The 24,962-nt window shown below is 30.7% G+C and overlaps 2 long non-coding RNA genes across 2 annotated transcripts in view; both read right to left on the reverse strand.

The window, feature by feature from the left end:
• Positions 1-11,072, reverse strand: part of LOC107997127 (uncharacterized) — a 120,276-nt gene extending 109,204 nt beyond the window's left edge. The window contains exon 1 of the long non-coding RNA XR_009829320.1: positions 10,057-11,072. This is a non-coding gene — a long non-coding RNA (uncharacterized LOC107997127). The remainder of the gene's footprint in view (positions 1-10,056) is intronic.
• LOC133665879 (uncharacterized) lies at positions 1,997-7,807 on the reverse strand. The gene is made up of 3 exons (XR_009829319.1): positions 7,228-7,807; positions 7,044-7,154; positions 1,997-2,165 (listed from the first exon to the last, which is right to left on the reverse strand). It is a non-coding gene; the product is annotated as an uncharacterized LOC133665879 (long non-coding RNA).
• Positions 11,073-24,962: the final 13,890 nt, after the last annotated feature.

Here is a 24,962-nt window from a genome sequence, read left to right on the forward strand (position 1 = left end):
ACATGAAAATTTTGATGGTTGGTTTCACGCAAAGAGATTTTCTGCCATAAAAGAAATTGCTGCACGTGTAATTGCTATTATTCTCTACAAACTTCTATTAAAATCAAAATTTTTAGATCAGATGAATTCCCTTGAAATATACAGCGTGTCTCAAAAATATGAGAATACAGTTTAAGTGAAGATTCGTAATTTCAAGCAACTTTTTTCTTTGCAAAAATTTTCAATTTTATTTTGAATGAATAAATTCGATTTATTCGTACTTGTATTAGTAACAATTAATTAATTTGCTCGTTATTTATCATTATTCGTGAATAATATAATTTTACTTCATAGATATTCGATATATTATGTCTGGATTTGTTTGTTCGAGCCAGCGGCACATACCCAACACTATCATCGCGGCTCGACAAGTCTACACGGTCCGTGATTGGTCAATATTTTTTTGTTAATAACTCGTTAACGAAGCCGAAACGAAAATTTTTGCAAAGGAAGAAATTGCTTAAAATTCCTTCAACGATCTCCTGTTTCCATATATTTCTATAAAAACATCCTGTTCAAAGATTTTTATGACCGATCGTACATAGAGAATCATACGTACAAAAGTTTCGTTCAATCGATTTCGAGATACATATTGTATAGTGATAAGAGACTGCTACCAAACAAAATCGAAATCAATTATAATGATGTAAAAAAAAAATCCCAACTCTTATAAATGGACAATTATAACCATTTTATAACTCATCTCTCATTGTAATAGCAATTCAGGAATAAAAGTCGAACGATTTTTGTACAATCGTCGTACCTCCTTTCGATCATCTAGTCAACGACATTATAAGTACACTTGTAAGACAACCGTTGAAGAGACTCTTTCTATTATTTCAGAAAATATCAACGATTACATTCGATCGTTTTATTTTACAGAAACTCGATGTACCCCGTTCCTATCGAACTCTCGTTGAGTTCAGTTCGACCAATTGCTTACCAATTCATTTTCCGCTCGCAGTTTTCCTCCAGCTTCCAATACGTATAACGTATAACGTATACACGTGTTCGATAATGCGAAACTTTTCGAAAATTATCCGTTTTAATAAAATTATTATTATATTTATTGTAGTTATAAATGAAATTATTTGACAAATGGCTTTTGAAACGACACAAATATTTCATACGAAAAACAAACAACCAAATGTTTGCAATTAAATGATTTGTTTAATATTTCACGAAGCAATATTATTTGGTATTTGCTAATGTTATTTGTTGTTCGATTTCAAAATAACAAATTTCTTGATATATAATGTTAAATGATAAATATTATTTTCCCTTAATACACTTCCCTTATTACACGCTTATTGTAATAAAATTGCAATCAATTAATTTATTGTTCTCCATAAAAGAAGTACCTTTATGTTCGATCAAGGAAAGAACATAACCTCAAAATATTACTTATCTATGATATTAAATGATATTAAATATTATTATATAAATAATATTATTAATACACCGTTATTGTAATACACGCTTATTGCAATAAAATTTCCTCAAATAATCAATCAGTTTATTGTTCTCCAAAAAAGAAGCACCTTTATGTTCAAAAGCGAAAATCGAGATACGAGAATTTTTCTTAATTGCCACGTTTCGCGATTATTACCGACCGAGTTTTTCGCGCAGGTAACAAGTATCGATCCGAAGAAGAATTCCAAGGGGCGAATAATAAGAATTTAAGGAAATAATTTAACGGAACTTACCGTTCGCCTAAGGACAGTTCTAATGGTCTCGACTTCTTGCCTCGTTGGCCAACGGGCGTAGACCACTCCGCTTAGCAGGAGGATAAAAACTGTGATCCAGATCGTCCATGCCAGGACGTTCTTCGTTCTCGCAAGAAGCTTCTGGGCGGTCCGCGTCGAGATCACTTCTTGCGGGGGGATCTCGAGCTTCTGCGCTTTCCTCAGAATATCCTGGAGTCGCCTCTTGGCCTGCTCCACATCCGGCACCCCCATTTCCTTTATTTTTATAGCGCCTCCACCCCGTGAGCCGATCCCTGCCTCGAGCTAACACCTCGCAGGATGGTATCCTCGTCGATGGCACGGGCACAGGATGGAGATGTTAAGAGAAGAAGGCTTGTAAACGCGCCTCGTGCAGGGACATCCTCGCAAACTGCCGATTCTCTGGAAAATTTCCCCTCGTTTTCACTTCCTATCCAATTTACCCATTCGTTCTTTAACGTTGACCAGCTTCGAATCGAATTTTCTTAATTCGACCGATTCGAAATTGGCTATCTGTACATGTTTTTACGAAAGCGTATCGAAGTGGAAAGAAATGAGGAAAATTTTTGTGACGATATTCCGAGCTACTCGAATATTACTTTTTTATTGAATTTAAAAAGATTCATTTTTACAGAATCAATTTTAAGAAAATTGTAATTTTCATTTTTTTATTTTTTTCGTTATTTTATACAATGTTTTGGAATATCGATCAGTTAATGACGTGAAAGAATAAAGAATCTTGTACAAAAAAATTAAAATTTTCGTGAAAATGAAAAGTGTATTTCTTTCGTTAAAATATTAAAGAAAATTAAAATGAGAATATTGTACAATCCAATGAATTTACATTGGACAAAAATTAAAATCGTCTCTAATAAAAATATATCTCAATCAACGTTATACCAATGAATTTTTAAACAATAAAATTATCATTCTTTCAAATAATCTATCCCACAATATATATTCGTTTACAATTAATTCAAATTCACATTCGAGGATCAATATTTGACGTCTATTTCAATCGCGCAAGCGGATGCAAAATAAAATTCGTATTAGAAACGAATGAAAAATGGAAAAGAAAGAAGAAAAAAAACAAACGGAAAAAATTAAATTTAAAGGGGAAACGGGACGAGGCATTTTAATTCCACCCGTGGAAATTCGCACTTGCGATCCTCGCATCATCGCTCCCTCCCTCTAATCGATTTCGAAATTATCCTCAGCGCACCGCGATAATTACCTAATAATTCCAGGATCGATCCACCGATAGCGCAACGATGCAACGGTGGAGGAGGAGAGGAAGGGGGTTGGCAAAAGTTCGACCCAGTTTTCAGTTATAGTGTAGGCGAGGATTACAAAAGGTTGGCCCGCGCAAAACAGACACGCCGTAACGTTTCGCGCCGACTAATTATTCCCCCGGTGAATTCGGCAGCCCGATTTTTAATTATCGGCGTATCGATGGAGTGGAGCGCGCGCGGTGTGTGCATTCGTTTTCCAGTGAACTCGAGCGTGACGAGCGACCCAATTTTCCACAACGGTGAATCGTTTTTTGAAGGACGTTTTATCATCGGAGGAAACGGCCCTTTTCATAAAATTGTTTCGTTCGCGCCACCGACGTTGCCTCTTTGAGGGTCGTTCGACGTCGAGGGATCTTAATTTACCCTTCTGGGAGAGCGGATCGTTCGAGTTAATCGCGGAATGGAGGAGGAGAGAGAAACGAGAAACGGCAACTCGTTAAGGCAGCTTCGAATATAGTCGGTGAAAAAGAAACGAAATTTCGATGACGAGAAAATTATTTTTTTGTGGAATAGTGAGAGTATGGGGGGGAATATGGGATAATTCTTTCGTTCTCTTTTTTCTTTTTTGTTTTTTTATTTAAAGGGAGGGCAGAATGGGAGAGCTGCAAAGAGAAAGGATTAAACGAATAAGGGTTTAGGTTTTAGATTTCATAAAACTTTAAGGAACCTGTGAATTTTTTGCTTTTTCTAAATTAAATTGGAATTGGAGAAGCGGAAATTCTGGTAATAAGTGCATTGTAAAGTATTAATAAAGTTTTAAAGACGTATTTATATATTGTTTTGTAATGATCATTGAATCACAATTTGTTGTTATCGATTAATAAATTTTAAAATACTCAATATACTTCAAATTGCAATTATTTTGCGACATTATGTTTAATTCGTCGAAAATCACAACTGAAATAAATTCCACGAAACATACAAAAACTTTTTGTGCAATATTTTCCGATAATCGACGCAAGTTGAAACGATCGAAGTATAAAACGCTTCGTGAGTTGTTACGTTATAATTAATCGTCATTAATTATATCAGATCCCACAATAAACGTTAACATTAATCGTCTTAAAATCACGAACATTACATTTGATATTCCACTCGCTCCGAATAACTCTACTTTTGCCCCGGTTTCGTTACTTTTAATTCAAGAACACTAGAAACTCTCGAGCAATAATTAATTTTCCCCAATAACTCGCTTAAAATTGCTGCCCCTGTACACGTACGTTAAAATTTCCTCGCGAGGAAACTGTTACCCTGAATTATATTCGAACATCGAAAGGAAAAGGGGAGGGGGAAAAAAAAAAGAATCTTTTGTGAATCTTTCGCGAAAGTTCCGACTAAGTTTCCAACGAGGAACGCTAAGGGAGAAGAGCAGTTTATCTTTCCGGAAGAACTTTTCTCTTGTATGCTGAGGAAATACCCTTTCGATCAAACCGCGCCAACGAACCGCAACATCGTGAGACCGACCTTCTCAATCTTCCAACTCTCTATTTCTTTCTTCCCCTCCCTCGCTCTCTTTCTCTCTCTCTCTCTCTTTCTCATGCATTGAGTTTCACACTCAAAATTAATATCGATTTTAAAAGACGACGTGCACGAGATATATTTCGAAAAGTTTGGGGACTTTTGTCATAAATTGTTTCTTTCGAAGCGTAATAGAATTTGTCACGGATCTTTTTTTTAAATATGTATAGGATGTTTCACTTGATTTTTCTCAGTGTTATTATTCGTAACGAAAAATATTTTAGATGAAAGTCGAGAGAAGTATATTAATGGTATTATTAATTATTTTGTGAGTGGACGTTTAAAAATCAGATGAAGATTTTCTTTAAATGGAATTTTATATTTTTTTGTTATTTCAATATATATAGCTCGATATTTTCTATAAAAAAATATTAATTATAATTCAATTTAAAATTTATGAATTGAAAGACAAGGAATATGCAAAATAATATTCGTTTGTACATATTTTCTTTGTTTTTCATGCAATAAGTTTTATAAAATTCAAATATATGTTAAACTAATAATTTTTAGACATATATGGTTAATTACTTTTATAAAGAATGTAAAGTTGATTTATTAAAAAATGATATATAATTCCATTTAAAAAAGAAGAAAGTTGATCTTTGCTTATGTATCCTCTCATGAAAGAATTAATAATATAAAAATATGCTCTTCTTTATTTAATTTTTATCTGAAATATTGTTTTCGCTGCAAATAATAATATTGAGATACTCTGCACATTAAAAAGTTTCAACTTATAAACACATTTATGATTATTTTCTCTTAACTATCTCAAAATATTTCTGTATGTAATATTTAATTATAGTACTACAATTATGTACTATTATTCCATTTATTCCAAATTTATGATATAACAATCACTTTTAATTTGTAAAATTTCAAATATTTCTGATATCATTAATATAGAACTTTTGTTCATGATATACACATATATATTACATAATTGAATTGCCAGATTTTACACAATGTTATCAAACATAGAGAGATTGAATTTTCCATGTGATAAAATGAATCGAAAATGATACGAAATGATGTTTTTTTTCGTAAAAAGCTTCATTTCCAAATAAATCGATATCATGAATGCGTACTCTTGGCTTTATTGTGAACCTAGTTTCGTTGCATTTGTATTCATGAACATTATCATTGCTATGGCTCATTATTATTTCCGAGTCAGACTCTCAGTCTTCGTTGTTCTGTCAATATGACGATATGCAGTAATCTGAGAGTACATTGATATTCCCCATTTGATCCATATACTAGCAATGCACATATGGCTACTAATTACTGTAGAGGGTCAACCTGTCAATTAGTTTCCTCTTCTCGTTCTAGCGAGCTTGAAATGTATTAAAAAGCTTGATTTTGAGCAATTTTTTTCTACATATGTAAGCAACGGTTGGTTTTAGCTTTATTCGTTAAAATATTTTTATTGTTTGAAATCATTATATCACTGAATTTCATTTATACATATTCTAACACTATATGCATCAATATGCAGCTGCTACATATCAAGTGTTTATATAAATATATCAGTGCAATTGAAGTTGCAGTGAAGTTGTCGAAAATTTATTTTTTTATTAATTTGAACGAGACCTTTTTAAGATTCTTTTTATAAATATTTTATTTTCGCGGATTCGAAAATTTCAATAAAAGATTCTACATACAAAAATGAATAATATAGATTTGAATTTTTTCACTTCAAAACTACATTTTAAGAAAATTAAATTTTCAAAAAATATTCATTGAATTCAAATGAATATTCAAATGAATTTCATATTTTACATTCAATTTTAATTTTGTGAAGAACAAAAACTTGAAGAAAAAATTATTATAACTGTATTGTATTCTACATTTTACATTTTTTATTATTTATTTCATATTAATCATATTTTTTTGCATTTGACAAATTTTTAAATCCGATTTTCTCAAAAAACGAAACTTCGATAAAGAAATTTTATTCTTCTCTTTTTTAATTTATTTTTCGACTACATGTAACTTATATAACTTATATATAATATAATAAATCAATACAACAATATAAACAACACAATAATATTTGTTAAACATATACAAGTGAAATCATATTATAAGTTACACATAGTTGATGAATCTTTAATATTGATTTATTCGGAAATAAAGTTTCTTAAAAATTTACATTTTCGACTTACTTTTTCGTGTAAATTTATCACATCTTTCGGCTTATTCCCTTTCAAGATATTATTTCGATAATATTTTGTATATCAACGAATGTAGGCAAGAAATTTATTTTCATGCGTAAATAAAATGCAAATATAATTGTTGGTATAATTTTGATTCATAGTTATAAAAAAAATGAAATTTTATTAAAATTATATCGTATTGAATATGATAAAAGATCTTAAAGAAAAATTTGATTATTTATATAAATATTTGTTCCATTAATCATTAAATAAAAACTGAAAAAAATGAAAATCAAAAAAATAATTCAACATACCGAAGATAATTGTCAATTTATGTAGCATCTTGATTAACTGGTTTAAACGAAGAACAAACAGCTCAAATAAAACGAAGTCCACCAAAATAATCAAAATTCAAGAAGAAACAACTGAAAATTTATATAATATAATATTCTTTTAAGATTAAATTTAATATATATCAACTAACGACTATTAACCAACCTCAAAAATTGGTGAATAACGAATGGAGAAAATTCTAATGAAAAGAGTTGTAGAAATAGAAATGCGATTAATTATAGAATAGAAAAACTTGATGCTTGTGTTTATATTAAACAAAAGATGCACATAATTCTTAATAACGAGAAAAGAAGGAAAAATAATCACAGAAACAAAAGAGAACACGAACTTGATACCACTAAACGGAAGACACTGGATAATCGAATGAATAATCGAAACTTCAAATAATCGCGAATTAATCGAATCGAATCAAATTGATAGATTTATTATTGTAGGAATATATATTAAATAAATTGTATATTTGTCTTAATTTATATTTATTTATTGCACTTAAATTTTATTAACTTTTTACTTTAATATTATAATATTGAATCCTACAAATAATATATTATTTCTCTAACCTCGCACTTCTCGATCATCCTCCATGACACTCGTCCACTTCTCTATCTATATCTCACTCATCATATGTTCCTACGATCATGCACAGTCTCATTCATTCTATATCACTTACAATTATGTTCTTATATATTCAAAAAATATATTTGAAGAAAAATGCATTTAAAGTAAGATTTACACGATTTATTAAAATATAAAAGCAGTGCATATTTACACGACAAAGAAAGAAAATGATAAAACTTCAAATTATTCAAATCTCGAAATCTTAATATCTTATAATTAATAATATTAATTATAATTTCATTAATTTTCACAGTTTTCTAACGCAAATTTTACAAAATATTCGTATTACATGTAATTTAAATAGAAATAAAATCGATTTTTTAAATCTAACAAAAATATATCTTTTCTTAATCTATCGTTGAAACATTTTCTATCCTGTGAAAGCGTTTCTACTTCAGCAATTCGTCGAGTTTTCAATGGTCGGCGAAATAAATTGCAGGATCTTAATAGAACACAGGTAAAAAGCTTGCTCGTTAGATTCGAGTCCTCCCTTTAATCGAACTTGAATTAATTTTCAACCACAAAGATTCTTCTGCTCGATTTTATTCATTCACCACTCGTCATGCTTCGTGCAAACTATACATCCAATTGAATCGAATCTCGAATCTGCTTTAATCTACCTGATCAATCCTGGGAAAGCATTAATGCGCAATTTGACATTGTTTTCACACTATTCATAAATAGGATAAATGGCGAGAGAGGAGAAAAAGAATTTTAACATCAAAATAAGGTAATCGAAAGTTAGAAATGTGACAGACATATAACTTTGAAATTTAAAAAGTTATAAATATTTAAATCTCGAAATATTTTAATATTTATGTAATTCGAAATCAGGTAAAAAACTTAAAAAATATAACTTAGAGAGATATAATTTATTATTATTTCAATTGAATTTGTATTTAAATTTTTAACCCATTTTAATTAATACAATAATATATCGACAAACAAATATAAAATTTATTGGAAATATTGTAATTGTTAAAAATTTAAATGTAAATTATTCAAATTGTAAAATATTTATTGTAGATATAAAAAAACACAGAAATCAATGCGATATAAAGTAAATATAAAGAAAAATACCTTAAGCTTTTGTATTGTATGAAAGGAAACGCGAAATGAAAAAGCAAAATTTCTATTTAATATTTTATAATACTTTCATGTATTATTGCTTTTATACATTCAAGTTAATATTACTGTATATTTTCATCTTGATAAAGAAAAAATTTAAATTATTAATATTATTTATGTGCAGATCAATTTAACATTCATTTAATATCTATATCCATAACATATATTGCATCTCAAGTTTTTAATAATGAATTTCACATATATATTGTTATCTTTTGTCAAAAACTTAGATAAAAATTCAATTTTTTGCAAATCAAAAAAACACTGTTACTATTAATTACTAAAAATATATTTTGTAAAATATCAAGATAATCAAAGAGAAGGAAAAAGAAATAAATATTTTGAATTTCGAGATGTGACAAAGTTTCGAATCAGAGAATCTAAAATTCAGACTTCGATCCATATGTATCGAAAATGATAAACGCTTGACGGAGAGTACATACACGACAAGAATTTCCTACTCGAATAACTTACGATCGAAAAACTATTGATACGCAATAGTATCATCACGAGGACAACGTATCTCGTATATATATATAGCAGACACAAGCACGTTACGATTAATCGTCTATTTACAACCGAATAGCGAATAACATTTTGCGTAATCCCAGCTCAGTTCCCTCCAAGCCCAAAGTTATTATACCGCATGAAATGCGCGACCTGAACACACCTTCGACATTTTCGTGCTACGTTTCATTTCAGAGCTCGATATTTCATCTTGATACTCACGAGCATTGGAAGTTTTATCTAGTTCGATGATAATATTAAACACGACGTTAATATTAGATTCGGTTGAACGAGGAAGAGGGCGAACGTGAAATGTTCTTGAATATTTTATATATCATTATATTGAGTATATTATATAGTTGGTCACAGAGGTGACTAAAATCCAACTATATTAACTTGATGCATTTTATTTAAAATTACACATCAGAACGAGGAGAGAGCAATTTAAAATCTAATTTTGATAAATATTTACTTCTTTATTCGATTAATGATTTTCCTATGGTTGGTTTGGAAATAAAATGAAGTATATAAATACACGAGGAAACAAATTTACATTAAAATATTGAAATGAAATAATAATCTATATTGCCTATCGCAATTTGTGACCGAGATCTCAAATGTAATTTTTCAGACGAGTAACAAATTGTTTATAACTATCAATCAAAACTATCGAAACTAACAAATGAAGAGTCAGTCCTTCGTTATGTTTTTGCGATTTACCTCTGGTATCGTGGTTCACGACTCGTGGACAGGATAACAGGCTGATCGTCCTTGTGGATGGAGAGGGGTACGTTTTGATAGATAGCGAAACCCCCAAGAGACCGTAAGTGATGTCCACCTGAGCTGGTTCGCCAGATTCAGATAGAAAAACGCCGTTTGTCTAAGAAGCCGTATATGCGATATAAAATTCCAACGGAGATCGCTGAATCGTTCATCCTCATCAAAACCAAGAGAAGAAAAGAAAAAGCCAGAATCCGCTTCTCCGTAGTGACACTTTTTACCCTTTAACAATGGATTGGCGCGAAACACAACGGGTAAACTGCACTTCACAAAAAAGAAAAAAAGAAGCAATCACGAACCGTCCGTTCTATTTAACCCCGTACAGAGCCGGTTTTCTCTCACGGCGATCGTTTATCTCTCCGGAAATCGTGTCGCGAAGGGATGCGCGGAAACAAGGTCACGGAGAGATGGCCACCGATCGATCGTCACCCGAGCGAAAACGGGCAAGAACTGACTGGCCTCGCCGAGGGTACCTACCCTTATAGATATAAGACGGACGGGTGACGCATGCGCAGTGGGTGGCCGCGCATGCACGATTCGCGGTCGTTCCACTGCGCTTTCACGCTGCGGACAGGCCTGTACAGGGCTCCTACGGAAGAACAGCGTTAAAGATCGAAACAGATTGGCCGATCGGAAGGAAGAAGAAGCGACGAGGATGGAAAGTCGGTCGTTCGGTCAGAAAGTGACAGTGGTAAGGTGTATGCACCGGTTAACACCCCGAGGAAATCTGGGTTTTTATTCTCAACCGTTTTTTCCTTCATTATCACCGGATGAAAAAAAAAAAAAAGTAATTTACAAGCGGTCGTTTGTGATTTCGATCCTCACGGCGATGATCCTCGGTTTCCGTTTAATGCATGGTCACGTCCACCGCTTTGTTAGTCGATGTTTATCTATCGGAATTTTTACATCGTCACGCGCCATGATAATATTACGCATTACGAAATATGAGATGGCGAAATTGCCCGCCAGAGTGGAACGAAATATAGACCAGTAATTTTTTTCTTTCTTCTCCTTTTTTTTGAGGGAAAGTTATTTTTTTAGGGAAAATAGGGAACAAAAATTGGATTCTATTGGATCGATGATTATCAATAATTATGAATAATTATTTCATCTATTTATTTAAATAAATAAGTTATTTAATTTTGATAATGAAACAAAGATTGAAAAAATGAGATTGTAATTTTCTTATATCATTAGTGTTATTATATTTTAAATTCGAATCAATAATGGCAGAAAATTAGAAAAATATTTTTTAACGAGATAATGTTCTTATAGATATTCTTATCATGGTCAACATTAAATTTTAATCGTAGTACTAAAAACCTATATGGTTCAAGTAAAAAAAATTTATGATCAGGAAAAGCTAAAAATTAATTATGTTGTTAAAATTAAAGAACAAATAAAATTGGCTTAGAATCAGAATTAATAAAAGAAACTGAAATAACTTAATAATATTCTTGGTTGTCAATAATCAAAAAAAAATAAAAAAAAATTGACAAAGTACTGAATAAAAAGATATTAAAATATTGAATTTATATTTTTTTTAAACAATATAGATTCATAATTATTACTATATGTTGATTTTTAATTATGACAAGATAAACAATTTCAAATGATTTATTTATTCTTATAAATCCTGTTCTTATTTGATTTTAATTAATATAAATTAAGTAATTATAGCTGTGTTTGTAAGATAAAAAAAATACATTTATATTTCCAGTTGCTGATATTTCATTCAATATATATGAATTTATTAAAAATACATGTACATATAATTATTTTAAGAATAAAACTTCTTATATTTTTGAAATAAATGTTATTATAAATGAAATAAATAAGTAATGCGTGTTAGAAAACAGTCGATTGATTGATTTGATCGAATTTAGAATTGCATTTAAAAATGAATAAATAAATAACATATTAATACACATAAATTCTCAGCACTCGTTTCTAGAGATATATAAATGATGTAATAATATAAAATATCCTAAAATATTCTTATATAAGATTTAAATGATTTAAAGACTGAATGTATAGATACATTATTGTAAATTGATTTATTTCTGCACTGATAAAATTCATTATTTCTCCATCAATTCAATATAATTGTATTCAAGATAAAATTATTTATAATACAATATATACTGAAATATGTAAATGTATTATATATAAATAAATAAAATTGAAATAATATAAAAAAATAATAATAAATCAATGTTAATTTTTTTTTTAATAAATGCAAACAAAATCTGGAATTAATTCATAGTTCAGTTATTAAAATCTAAGTTATATATTATAAAATATATTAATAAATTTCTCGAGGGCAAATAAATTATTGTGTAAAATATTCAATATACTGAAATATCATTTTAAAATACTAATAAATTTATAATAATTACATTATATAATTATAAATTTATTAATATATTAAAAATAAACTTTTAAATTTTATAATTATACAATAATTATAAATTAATGATAAAGCAATATATATTTAAAAATTTGTTTAAGAAAAAAAAATAAAAATTGAAATATCAAAAATATTACAGCACTTTAAAAATTCATTTGGCAAAAACTAAACCAAATCTTTTTTATACATTTGCAATCCGAAAAAAAATTAAATTATCACCATAAAAAAAAAAGACTCTTACAATTTCCCATCGAAAAAATCGAATTATAAATTCTAATATGAATTCATATTTTATTCATAAAAAAATTAATGAATAATTTTTTTTCATCGACCAATAATCTTCTGATTTTTCTCTACCTTTTTCCCCATCGACATAAAATTCACGAATTACAAATTCCAATATGAATTCACGTTTCATTAACCGATTCGTAAAAAAGGTTAATGGATAATTTTTTTCACCATTAAAATTCTTTCTTCGTTCCATTCTATTCCCTATCGAAAGCTACGAATTCATAAATTCCAATATGGATTCATTTTTTCCTTTTTTTTTTTATTATTATTAAGCAAAGAAATTCGTATTGGATTTCTCGAATATACTTTTTTTCATACTCGATGAATAAAATCTTTCCAAACACTGTTCAAACACACCTCGTTGATTTTTATCGTTTCTCGAGTTCCACGACATGAGAAAATAACAAGATACATTCTTGATCCCCCTTTGGTCAAACTTACTCGAGCATATCACACGGCGGTTTCTCGTACTTCGATCCTCGTATTTCGTATCATAGAGACCTGTTGCTGACGAATATTTACGTTCCAGTGTCAAAGTTCTTCCCGCCAGAGACGTGGAAGCTCGTGGACGGCGCGATATTCCACGTCGGGTTGGACGCCATTAAGCACAGGTGCGCTACCACCGAATTGCAAGATAACGTTTAAAAATCGATAAAAGTACCAGCGTTCCTCTCCAAAGAATTGACTTGGTGAACTAACTTGTGTAATCGTCGAAGAAGACATCTTTCCAGACTGACTGTGGCAAGTTTAAATGGTTACGTGTTCCGGGTGGTGGAGGGGTGGAGGAGGAGAGAGGAGCAGGGAAGAGGAGGAAAAGGATCAAAGTGTTGGGAAAGTAAGATGTCGGTTCGTCGAATAAAAGAGAAAGAAGTTGCGGATAAAAGCAACATTCGGAATTTGTCTTAAAGAGGAATTGCTACGTAACAAGCAAACCTGGTCAAACTTTGGGAAAATACGTTGGAAGAGATATGTTAGAAAATATGTTAGAAAGAAAGGAGGGGACGCTGAGAATCATCACGCGATATAAATTGTTTTTGAAGCTATTTAAAAATTTTTTAAGAGAAAAAAAATAGGTTTCTTCGTATATCTTTATAGTTTTCGACTTCGATATTGGATTGGATTTAATTTGTGACTGGTATATTGAAAATAATTTATATTGGCTAATTTAAAATTGTACAATTCGGTTTTTTATGAATTTACATTATGACTTTTAGCATTCCAAATGAATTTATCGATTTTGTGAACATTGAAAATTGCTATACAAATTGAAAATTCTGTAATAAATAGAGATCCAGATCCATTTTTGATAATTCTTGAATTATATACGTGTAATGTAATAACGCAAAAAAGTTTGATGCAAGTTTTATACCAGATCGGATAAAAAATAAGCGATTTATAAGCAGATTTTGAATTATTTTTTCCTACAATGCGAATGTAAAATAATGTTTATTTTTTTTTATGTTCACGAAAAATGTCAATACATTTTTTTTCATTTTTAATTGAAAAATAATAAAACAATAAATTGATAAACTGTGTTTTACTATACATTATCAATATATAACCATTTGGTTGATATTTTAGTATAAATCTGGGACAATTTCAAATTTGAAATAAAAAATTGAAATTAAAAACTTAATAATTATTATTTATTGTATGAAAATACAATCCTTGAAAAAAATTAAGATCATTCATTGATATTTTCAATAAAATTTGAGGGCTTAAACGAAATTTAATTGGAAATTTAATACCAATCAATTATAAACGTGCATCTTATGCAAATTAAATTAATATATTATCAATATATATATATTGATAATTTTATTTTATAAAATATTATGCATATGTAGATCTTAATTGATTATATATAAAACATATAAAATAATTTTTAATGGAATCACTTTGAAAAGACAAAATCAACTCTTGAAGTTTCAATATTATTTTCATTTTTGAAATGTAATTTCATAATACAAGATAAAAATAAAATATTAAACTAAAATTTTAATGCTTAGCTTATTATATAAAAAAATAAGTTTAAATCTTATACATAAAAACATAAAAAAATTTGAGCATTGATTTCACGTATTTTCAAGAAAATTATTCTACATATTCTATTCAAAAATTTTCATTAAAATCAATTCAAAATGCATAAATTTTCTTATAAGATAACATATGAATATTTCTATTATTTAATTATGTATGTATGTACATATATATTTTAACAATTAATAAAAATTATCATTGAATACCACATTTAAGCCATTAAATTTTTCTGAAGACCCAAAAAAATGTTGAAAATTATGAATAATTGTCCTAATTTTTACAGCCAGGGATTGCGTGTAATTATTTTCTTTTTTTTTCAGAAGGATCTTTTTTTTTCATTTTTTTAACGTTGATAAAAATGAATCTGTCCCTCTTTTTTGCTGCAAGATCCTCAATTTACGTCCAATCCATTTACGGATGGACAATTTGCTCGCTCAAACGCAGAATCAGCGGTAATACGTTTGAAATGTTTCCGTCGGCCACGTGTCGCTTTCACCTGTCTTCCTTTCGAAACTGCTTTGGAAACTTGACGCAAAATCGATTAATAAGATTAAAAGAACTTGGCACTCGAAGCAAAGAAAAGCGATTAACTCATTCAATGTAAACGAGCATTGTTAAAATCATTGATACAACAAGCGATGTAAACGTGTTCGATGAAAATTCAATTGATTAAGAATTCGTTTCCAGAATTGGAGAAAAAAAATTTGAAATAACTGATGAAAAGAATAGAATAGAGAATTAAAATATATTATTGGAAGATACTATTTTATTTAACCAAATCATTTTGTATTATTCCAAATTTAAATATTTTTATTAATACTTTTTCAGAAAACTCGATAAGAGATACTGCATCTAATCTATTTAAAAAAATAAAGACGAATTTTATATCTCCATAAAAAAATGCAAAATAACAAAAAGATTAACATTGAATCGAAACCATCCAATTTCTGTTTAAAACAAAATTTTTTTTCTACATTGAACAAATTACGAGTTATTTGAAGTCATCGCATCGAGAATCATCCTGTATAAATCATAAACAAATATTATATATATTCATAATCGAATTCGATTTAAATAAAATATTTATTTTCGATTTAATTGAAACGCGATATAAATATCATTGATAACCATTTATTTTATTTTTTTATTTTTCACTCCATAAAAACCCAAAAAAGATGATCGAATATTTTATTATCCTATTTTACACCTAAAAATTATACAATTTACGATTCATCCCTTTGATAGTGATCGCTCCATAGTTAATGAACCACAATAATTGCTCACCTATTAAAAAAAACTCTGCAATTCTTATGTTCAAGGGAAAGAAAGGAGGAAAAGGGAAACAAAAATAAAGGCAAAAATGCTCTCTGTGAAAATGGGTCGCTTATAAATGCATGAAAGAGAAGTAAACAGGCTGAAACAAATGACGGAAACGGAAGTTAATTTTCATCCCTGCGAGGAGTTTACGTTACGCGGCAACACTTTGCCAAGTGGTTATTAGTGAGTCGATATCCTTCCGGTTCCTCTCCAATGGGCACAATTATTTTTCTTCGAAGCCTTCTCCTCGAGGAGGGGCAATCGCGGCGGTGGAAATCAAACAAGCGAGGGAAATGGTGCTCCATAGAAGCGTTACACTAAATTAATGTCGAGCGCTTCGGTCTGCGCAATCGTCCGCGAAGATAACGAGATTGTTAATTAACGAACGAAATTTTCCGTACCGGCAAACTCGGATCTCGTGCAACGAGAAGGAACGAGAGGAGGACACCAGGTGGCAAATAAATGAACGCCACTATTTATCCATGCCGGATGTGGAGGAATTTTACCGGTGGTGGAGAGATGCGCATATTGTGTTTCTTTTTCTGGTCAGAGAAATACTTAAGGAAAGGAATAATCTTTATTAAATTAATCTTGGGAAAATATTTTATATAAATTGACGATAGATCTTAAGAGGGCATACTTTTGATGAAGATAATTAAGGAATTTGTTCCATCTTTTTTTATTATTATTATTATTATAATGATGATAAGTTGTATATACTGGGATGAAAAATCGAAATTGTATGATTATTTTTTTAGATTGAAGAATACAAAGAATAATTTGTGGAAAATTTAATTTTTCAGGAACGGACGAGAGCGAAATTGAAATTTTAAATATACGTATTCTTATTTTTATATTATATTATATTATCAATCATTCGAATAATGATTTTCGTTGAAAAATTTGATTTGAAATACTTTCATGAACCATTGTATATTTATTATCAAATCTAATTCGACGAATTGAGTAGCCAAGTATCTCACAAAAGAGAAGAAGAAAATAAAAGAATTGGAATATTTAACTCGAATTAATTAAATGGAAAGAATTAATGGCAAATAAGAAGAAAAAGAAATCTTAGAAATATGAGTTATTCTAATTACACGTAAAGTTAATTACTGCGTAAAATTTCAAGTGTCTAGAAACATTTAGTCATTCGGTGCAGAGACTAATACAGCCGCTTTAAAAAAATAGATAAAGAAAATCTTGGCGAGAGGAGCACTAGCTATGCTTTGTGTAGATCCCCATTCGCGATTCAGCTGAATGCAAATGGCAGAAGAGACAAAGAAAATTGTCTAGGTAAAATTTCAGGATTAAAACGAACAATGAATTCGTTCGATAATATCGAGACAATACCATTTCCAAGTGAACAATGAAATCATCTACCGGTAAAAAGATGGGATAAATAGAAAGGAAGAAAAGAATTCTTTTCACTGGAATATTTGTTATTTCTGAATTTTACTGATAAAACAAAGATTGTCTTCCGTAATGATACTTTTTCAAAGTACTTGAAAATTACCATTATAATGCATTATTTTCTCTACAAAAAAGTAAAAATTAAATTTTTGATATCAAAGAATTATTATTGGATTACATAAATTATTAAATAAGATGTAGATATTTATAAAATTTATTATACATACGTTATAATAATATACATATATACACAAAAATATTCATATATGCAAATTCAATTAATAAATTGTGTTATCAAAGTCAATAATAATTCTGTGATATATGAAACATTATAAATATGGATCGTATCATTTTAAGGAAACGAGATTAATCTAAATTTCAGTATTATTTCTGTTTCTTAATAAATAATTAATAGTATAAAATATATAATGCAAATTATAAATGGTTTATTATCCTGTTATAAAAAATATTTCTATAAAAATTTAAAGATTGATTTCATATGCTCAAGAAGATTTTCCAAAATACATAAATTCCTTTGTAAAATAACACATGAATACTTTTGCATTTATTATGTTATCATATTACGTTATACAGTTTTAAATTAGTTAGAAATTTCATAATTCAAATTAAAATACCTTTTAAATTTCCTACACAAATAGCTTATTACTTTTTCATACAGGATAACGAGTTTATATCGATTATCTCGTGAAATTATATTATTCTATTTATGAATCCTTTATGAATCGAGAAACTTAGTAATATAACACTAATATATTCATCGAGATTATTCCACTTTTATCTGAGATTATATTTCGATATTATTAAAAACCAGAGTGATCAAATTATTTTGTTCATCCTATATATATATATTAATCGAGTTTCGATATCGCGAAGAGAAAAGAAGAAAGAAAAATCGTAGACCAGAAAGCAAAAGAATAAAGGCAATAAGGCGAATCTAGATACATATCTACGTGTGTGAATTCCCTGTGGGACATACACGAGTATTGCGTTAAGTCGCGCGGATCTGCAGAAGATTTCAGAAGATGGGTATCGAAGATAAAGTTAATCTTTTCGATTTTCGATAGAGATAAAGAGAAAAATTTCAATATATAATCTCACAATGGTGGAACAAAGACGAATACAAGGAAGAGAGAATTTTATCATGCCAATTTTAGGAATTACGAATTATGTGCAGAGTAATATCTCACTCTCTGATTTTCACATCTTTCGATTTTCTCTGAAAAATGTTGAATGATGTTAAGGGAAATACGTGGTACTTGTTGAGACTCGAATGAAGATCGACCTTGTTTCTTTTTTAAATGAACGCCATTAATAAAAATTATTGATTCAGCAGATATCTCGATTCGAATTTTGTCAAATTTATTTCAAGATATAATGCAATTGTACCTATATTCGTATTACAAAATTGCGGATCGTGAGGAAACGTTTCTCAAAATGATTAATGCTTCCTCTGGCTGGCAACGAACCATTCCAAAGGTTTGCAATCGCTTTAGGTAATTCAGTCTTGTCTAAGAGGTGTAAAGGGCGAGTTTATGCCCATAGGGAGATCCACGATGTCGTGACAAACGATCATGGTATTCAGATGTCGATCTCTGTCGAGATTCTTGTTAGATATCGTTTCACTTTCGACTTGGTAAAAACTTTTAATCGCAGAACACTTATGTTTCCAACAATGTCATCGTTAAACTAAACGTTCCTTCTCTCTCTCCTCTCAGCTTCTTCTGTTTTCCCTTTTTTCATCGATTTTTCCAGGTCAATGACGCTTAATTGCACCTTCTTCGTGGAATCCGAAGGTTTCGATTTCAATTCTCCAATCAAATTCTCTGCATCACCCTCATCTTTCCACTGTTAAGGAATTTGTTAATATCGAGACGATGTATTAAAGGTATTATATTATTTATTGTACGTGAGACAAATGATCTATGTTATGCATAATAATTAATTGTTATATATGAATAATAAAATGTTATATTATTATTTATATTGTACCATTAATTATATAATTAATTTATTACAAGATAGAGGAAAAAAATTATCCTGCGCGTCGTTAATATCGCAAAGAAAACTTTTTTCCATAATAATATTTCAATTAATTATTTCGAAATTAAGAGGAAAATAAGCATGGACGACATCGATGCCCTCGTAACACTTTTACCGATGATCGGTAACGAGTGTCAAAGAAAATGGCCTACCACGTTTCAAAATTAGCCAATCTGAATATTCTTCCCGCGAGATAGAAATCGAGATTAGTTAATTAAGAGCCGTGATACGGAGGAGGCGTTATCGAGCGCGTTGCATTTTATCGAAAACGTGTTTAACCTTTAAACCCAGGGAGTCGATCGGCTCAACACAACGCCAGGTTTAATATCGGCTTCGCTAAACATTGTCCAGGATAATAGCTTTTTTTTTAAACTTTGGACGCATAACTGAAATTTCGAAGATAACGATACACTTTATAAGCGTTTCTCCTCTCCGGATAAAATTTGATTCGAATGCGCAACACGTGAAATGAGAACTAATTGAAAATGCGAACTCGGAATATTTTACAGCTCGGAAACGTTATTAACCCTTTGATCTCGAAATACTTTTTTCTAGATACAGGAAAAGTTTAACTTTTTAGAAGTGTATTTATTTACCTTATCTTTTATTATTGCAAAAAAAATTGTTTAAAAAATCAAAATGCGATAATAAATTATAATTTGCTCTTCATTTGGAAAATAAAATTATTTGCACGGCAACAAAGTCGTCGCAAAAAATAAATAATCTGCAAAAACGTTTTCCACTTTCGACCATATAATTTTTTTAATTATTTATTTTTTTTTAACGCCAGACTTTAACAAAATTTAATAAAAAAATTCCGCGATATTTACTTAGTATTTGACCAACTTAAAAAATTCTCTTTGAAAACGAGGCTCTAGGTAATTTTTCATAGCAATTTTTTTTAGAAATCGGGCGAGATCTCGTTCAAAATATCTCAAAATTAAATGAAAATTAATGAAAATCGACGACAAACGTGCAACAAAAATTGCGATCGCGAAAATAGGTTAAAATAAACCTTGCGCTCGAGAATTTCTTCATCCACTCACTCAACTGCCGTTCAAGAAAAACGAAGCAAACGAATTCGCTGGCATTATGTGACTGTTGACGGTAATTTACGAGATAGGTAGGGTTAACGAAGCGACATACGGATGGAAGAATCGCGTTCCATCACTGCGTGGAAATTGGCTTAGGGCGGGGACCGCAATGGCGATACGTCACAACTTAATTGCCAGCTCCTCGTACTTGTCGGTGTATTACCCTCTCCGCCACCTCCTAATTTCAATTATTATCCCATTCGTTATTCCCATTCGTACCGCCTCTTTTCGGCTCACTGTACGGAATAAATCCTCGCCATTTATTGTCGATTTATTTCTTTCTCCTTCTTCCATGCTCGTATATATACATATACATATACATATATATGTATATATATATACAGATAATATTCGTGGAACATCCATGGAGGTTCGATTAAAAAGACAAAATAAACGGAGAAACTTGACACGCAAAAACTTGGTCAATTAGGCCCTTATTTATTAAACACGTTCGAGGAACGAAAGTGCCGGTTGCCGGATATTGAGGGGGTGGCGGATATTGATTTTCGGTAAGCAGAGAAAACAATTGTAAAATGGCGAGAAATGCATAGAAATTCGAAATGATCGACGTTATACGAGACTTGTATGCGTATGCAAAAGGGGAGTCGTTTTTTTGAAAAAAGTTCACAACACCTGTACTGTAATCGTAGAATACGAAGATTCAAATATAAATAAAGCTTAATTTTATATTTTTCTTTCTTTTCCTACGTCTCGTATATCATCAAAAATCGTTCGATCTACACCTTGCATTAATGCGTCATCGTCATTATTGAATCAACGATCCAGTGACAAAAGAACTGTAACACAAAAAGCGTGTTTCTTATCTTTTAAAATTGCCGTACGACAATGTTTAAAATATCATTTTGGTGAATTAAGGGAACAAGGCGGGGGGAGAGGAGAAAAAGTGACAAAAGGAGCCAAGGGGGGAACGTTGAAAGCAACGTAAGAAGATGAAAAGGAACGATGATTATCTTTTCCGGGGTCAAAAAAAAAACTTTCCTGCGCTAAAACGTACGAAGAGAAATACTTCTGTATTTTATTAGCTCGGTTAAAGTAGATACTGCGGGGTATAATTTTAAAAGCGCAGTGATGGAAGAATGAAACGCGGTTAGAGGAAGGGATGGAAACGTGTGAAAGCGAATAAACAAAGGGGGAGAGGAAATGTGCGGGCCGCAGAGTATACATTCATAACGCGTCTGCTTTCACGGTTTATTCCATTCCTTCTCTTTAGTTGGTTTCTTTGCTTTTCCCCTTCCTCCCCTTCCTGTTCCTTTTTATTGGATTTTTATCCTAATGTGGGGAACGAATCCATCTGTCGCGATTTCAGTTCAATTTTCGTTATTTGAGGGATCTTTTTCAAAGAGATTGATTCGATCGAGAGTATCAAGTATCAAAGTCGAATCGAAACGGAATAATTTCGAATTATTATAAATTGAAAAGCAGAAATCGTAAATCATATGCGGATGAAAGATGTTTTCTTGTTTTAAATATCGTGAGTGAGTTTCTCAAAATTTTAATATGAATAAGAAGCGATAAATAAGAAACGTATGAATAAAAATGCAAGTTTCTTGTTCAATTTGTAAGATATTTGTAAGAGATTTCGATTCTTAAATCTTGTTGCTCTTACGTTGATACAATTTTAAATTGATGTAATTTTAATAGATTATTATTTACTGGGCAAAGACAATTTTTCTTCATTATTAAAAGTTAGTAATAATAGTAAAGAACAAAAGAAAGAATTACAGTCTACATCTTTTCTCCTATCTTAATAATCATACTTCTGTAAAAAAAAAAAAAAGAAAAAAGTACATTGTTATTTTTAAAAACTTTTTATTCGAAACTTAAATTTCTTATGAAAGATTCTAGAAACTTTTGAAATAAGCACCATTAAATATGATTCTTTCAAATATTCTTCCACGTGCGCCCTCTAATGATGGTTTTTATTCAAACTTGGGAAAAGAAGGAGTGGAAGAAAGAACTTTCACACCGCATTAATCCCATTAATCATGTCAAATTAACAAATGATATTTCACTTTGAACAGATTTTTTTTTATCTACAATACCGTAAAATATCGAACCAATTAAAAATTCTCGCGATTCGAATCGAGGATTAATTTCGTTGTAAATCCGCTAATAACGAAAATAAAAAAATTATCGGCAAGTAAGATTATTTTCACATTTGCGATACGTATCTCAACGATAGTTTCGTTTATGCAAATTTTAATCGCGATACGTTTCCATCGAATCCATCGCGATCAAACAATACACAACGGTGCTCGAACGCTTTTTCCCTTAACCGAGGTCGCCTTTTATTTCCATTCCCCGTCGCGCACAACAGCCGGGAACTTTGCTCGACAATACAAATTTGCTCTCGCCGGAAGAATCGAACGCTTGATTTCCAATTCCTCGTGCAGTGACGCCGGATCGGATGAAAGGAAATAGCAGGCAGCAAGAGTTAAAGGCGCTTTTCAAGCTCCTCTTCGTTAATTCCCCCTGGGCAATGTCTTTTCCTCCTCTCGTATCTCGATCGAGATCCAGCCTATCGAAATTCAAACACGGAAGTGGAAGACGCCGATGGAAAGGATCAATGAATCATAAACCGATTTTTCTATTCACAATATTTGTAATTTTTAATCGTAAAATATTGAGAAGATTAACGAATGAAACGAGAAACACTTGTATTGGAAAAAATAATAAATTGCACTTGCACTTTTGTTCAAGAAGAGGGGGGGAGGGCAAATTTGCCTTCTAAGGGAGGAAGGAAGAAGGATGAGAGGGGATAATGGCAAGCTGCTTTGGCGAGATTAGATGAATTCGAAGGGCAGAGGAAACACAAGGATAAGGGAAATGCACAAGGCAGAGAGTATTGGAAGCGGTGAAATAGCAGTTTGAGATAGCAGAGGCTCCATCAGAGAGTTCAGAAGAGGAGAAATCTTGGCTCCTGACTCGAGTCGTTAAGATTTAACGGTGTGTTAGCAACGAATTAAATCGTGGACTCGCTTAGTCCTCCTGATTTCTCCTGCACTTATCCTCCAAGACAGTTGGCCCAATTTATTAACCAGCAAGTGTTGAAGCCAAAGCCTCTACTTGGCACCAGATTTGCTTAAGAAGACGGGATAAATCACGGGAATGGATCCTGTTTTATCACGTATCATCGAGCACACTACTTGACATTGTATTGCACCAGTTGTAACATTCTCGAGAAAAAGTTAATCAATTTGGATGCAATCGAAGAGAAATAAAGCAGGAAATGAGCTTTTCGAAGCGAGAAACAGAAAATTGAAATTGGAAAAAAAGTAATTTATAGTTTAGAGGTTGAATATTAACGTGAAAATAACGAATCACGAGGATAAATCATTAAAACGAGAGATAATAATAAAATCTAAATTCCAAAATCTGGTCTCAATTTAAAATTATATTTATATAATAAGATTTATTTATTCGTCTGTTTACTTAAGAAGAAAAAGTTAAATTAAAAAACCAAGAATTTATAAAATTAATAAAATATAATTTCACAAGTCGAATTCAATAATTCAATTATCGATTAATTTTTATTAGAACTCGGAAAAATTCGATATCGTCTGCGATTGTTTTCCAAAGTTTCAGCATCGACGTATTATTTATTCCACGTTGAAACGACGAACCAGGTAACGAAAGAAAGGAGCTCAAACAAAATTGACGTTCGCGCGGAAACTTTCGAATCGAATTTCAGTTAAATTCTTACGAGGGGATCGTCCATGAAAGCGACGAGACTTTTCTTTTTTCTTCTTCTTCCTTTCAAAGATCCCCCTCTACACTGTAACCGATCCTTTCCACTTTAGAATTCCTCTCTATTTTGTAGCCCTCCTCTAGGAGAGGAACGACGACAAACGACAACAAACGATCCTTCGCCGATGGGGGATCGACTTTAATCGTTCTCACTCTACTGCTTGTTACCGAAAAACCAGAGATTTCGAAGCACGGTGGGGAAGGAGAAATTAGTAGCCGCTGATCGATAGGAGAGAAAACATTGAATTTAAAACTTGATTTAAAAAAAGAAATTAGAATAATCTCTCTATCATCCTTTTAACATCAATATTGGAACGTTAAATTTTTTATTCCAAAGATTGGATTACAGATTTTATAAATATTTTATAAATATACGTTATTTTGTTTCCTTCTTACTACGTATATATCCTCTAGATTTAAATTTTCAACAATTAAAATAATCATTTGCATAT

Source organism: Apis cerana, linkage group LG3 (assembly GCF_029169275.1).
Source record: "Apis cerana isolate GH-2021 linkage group LG3, AcerK_1.0, whole genome shotgun sequence".
Classification (NCBI taxonomy): domain Eukaryota; kingdom Metazoa; phylum Arthropoda; class Insecta; order Hymenoptera; family Apidae; genus Apis; species Apis cerana.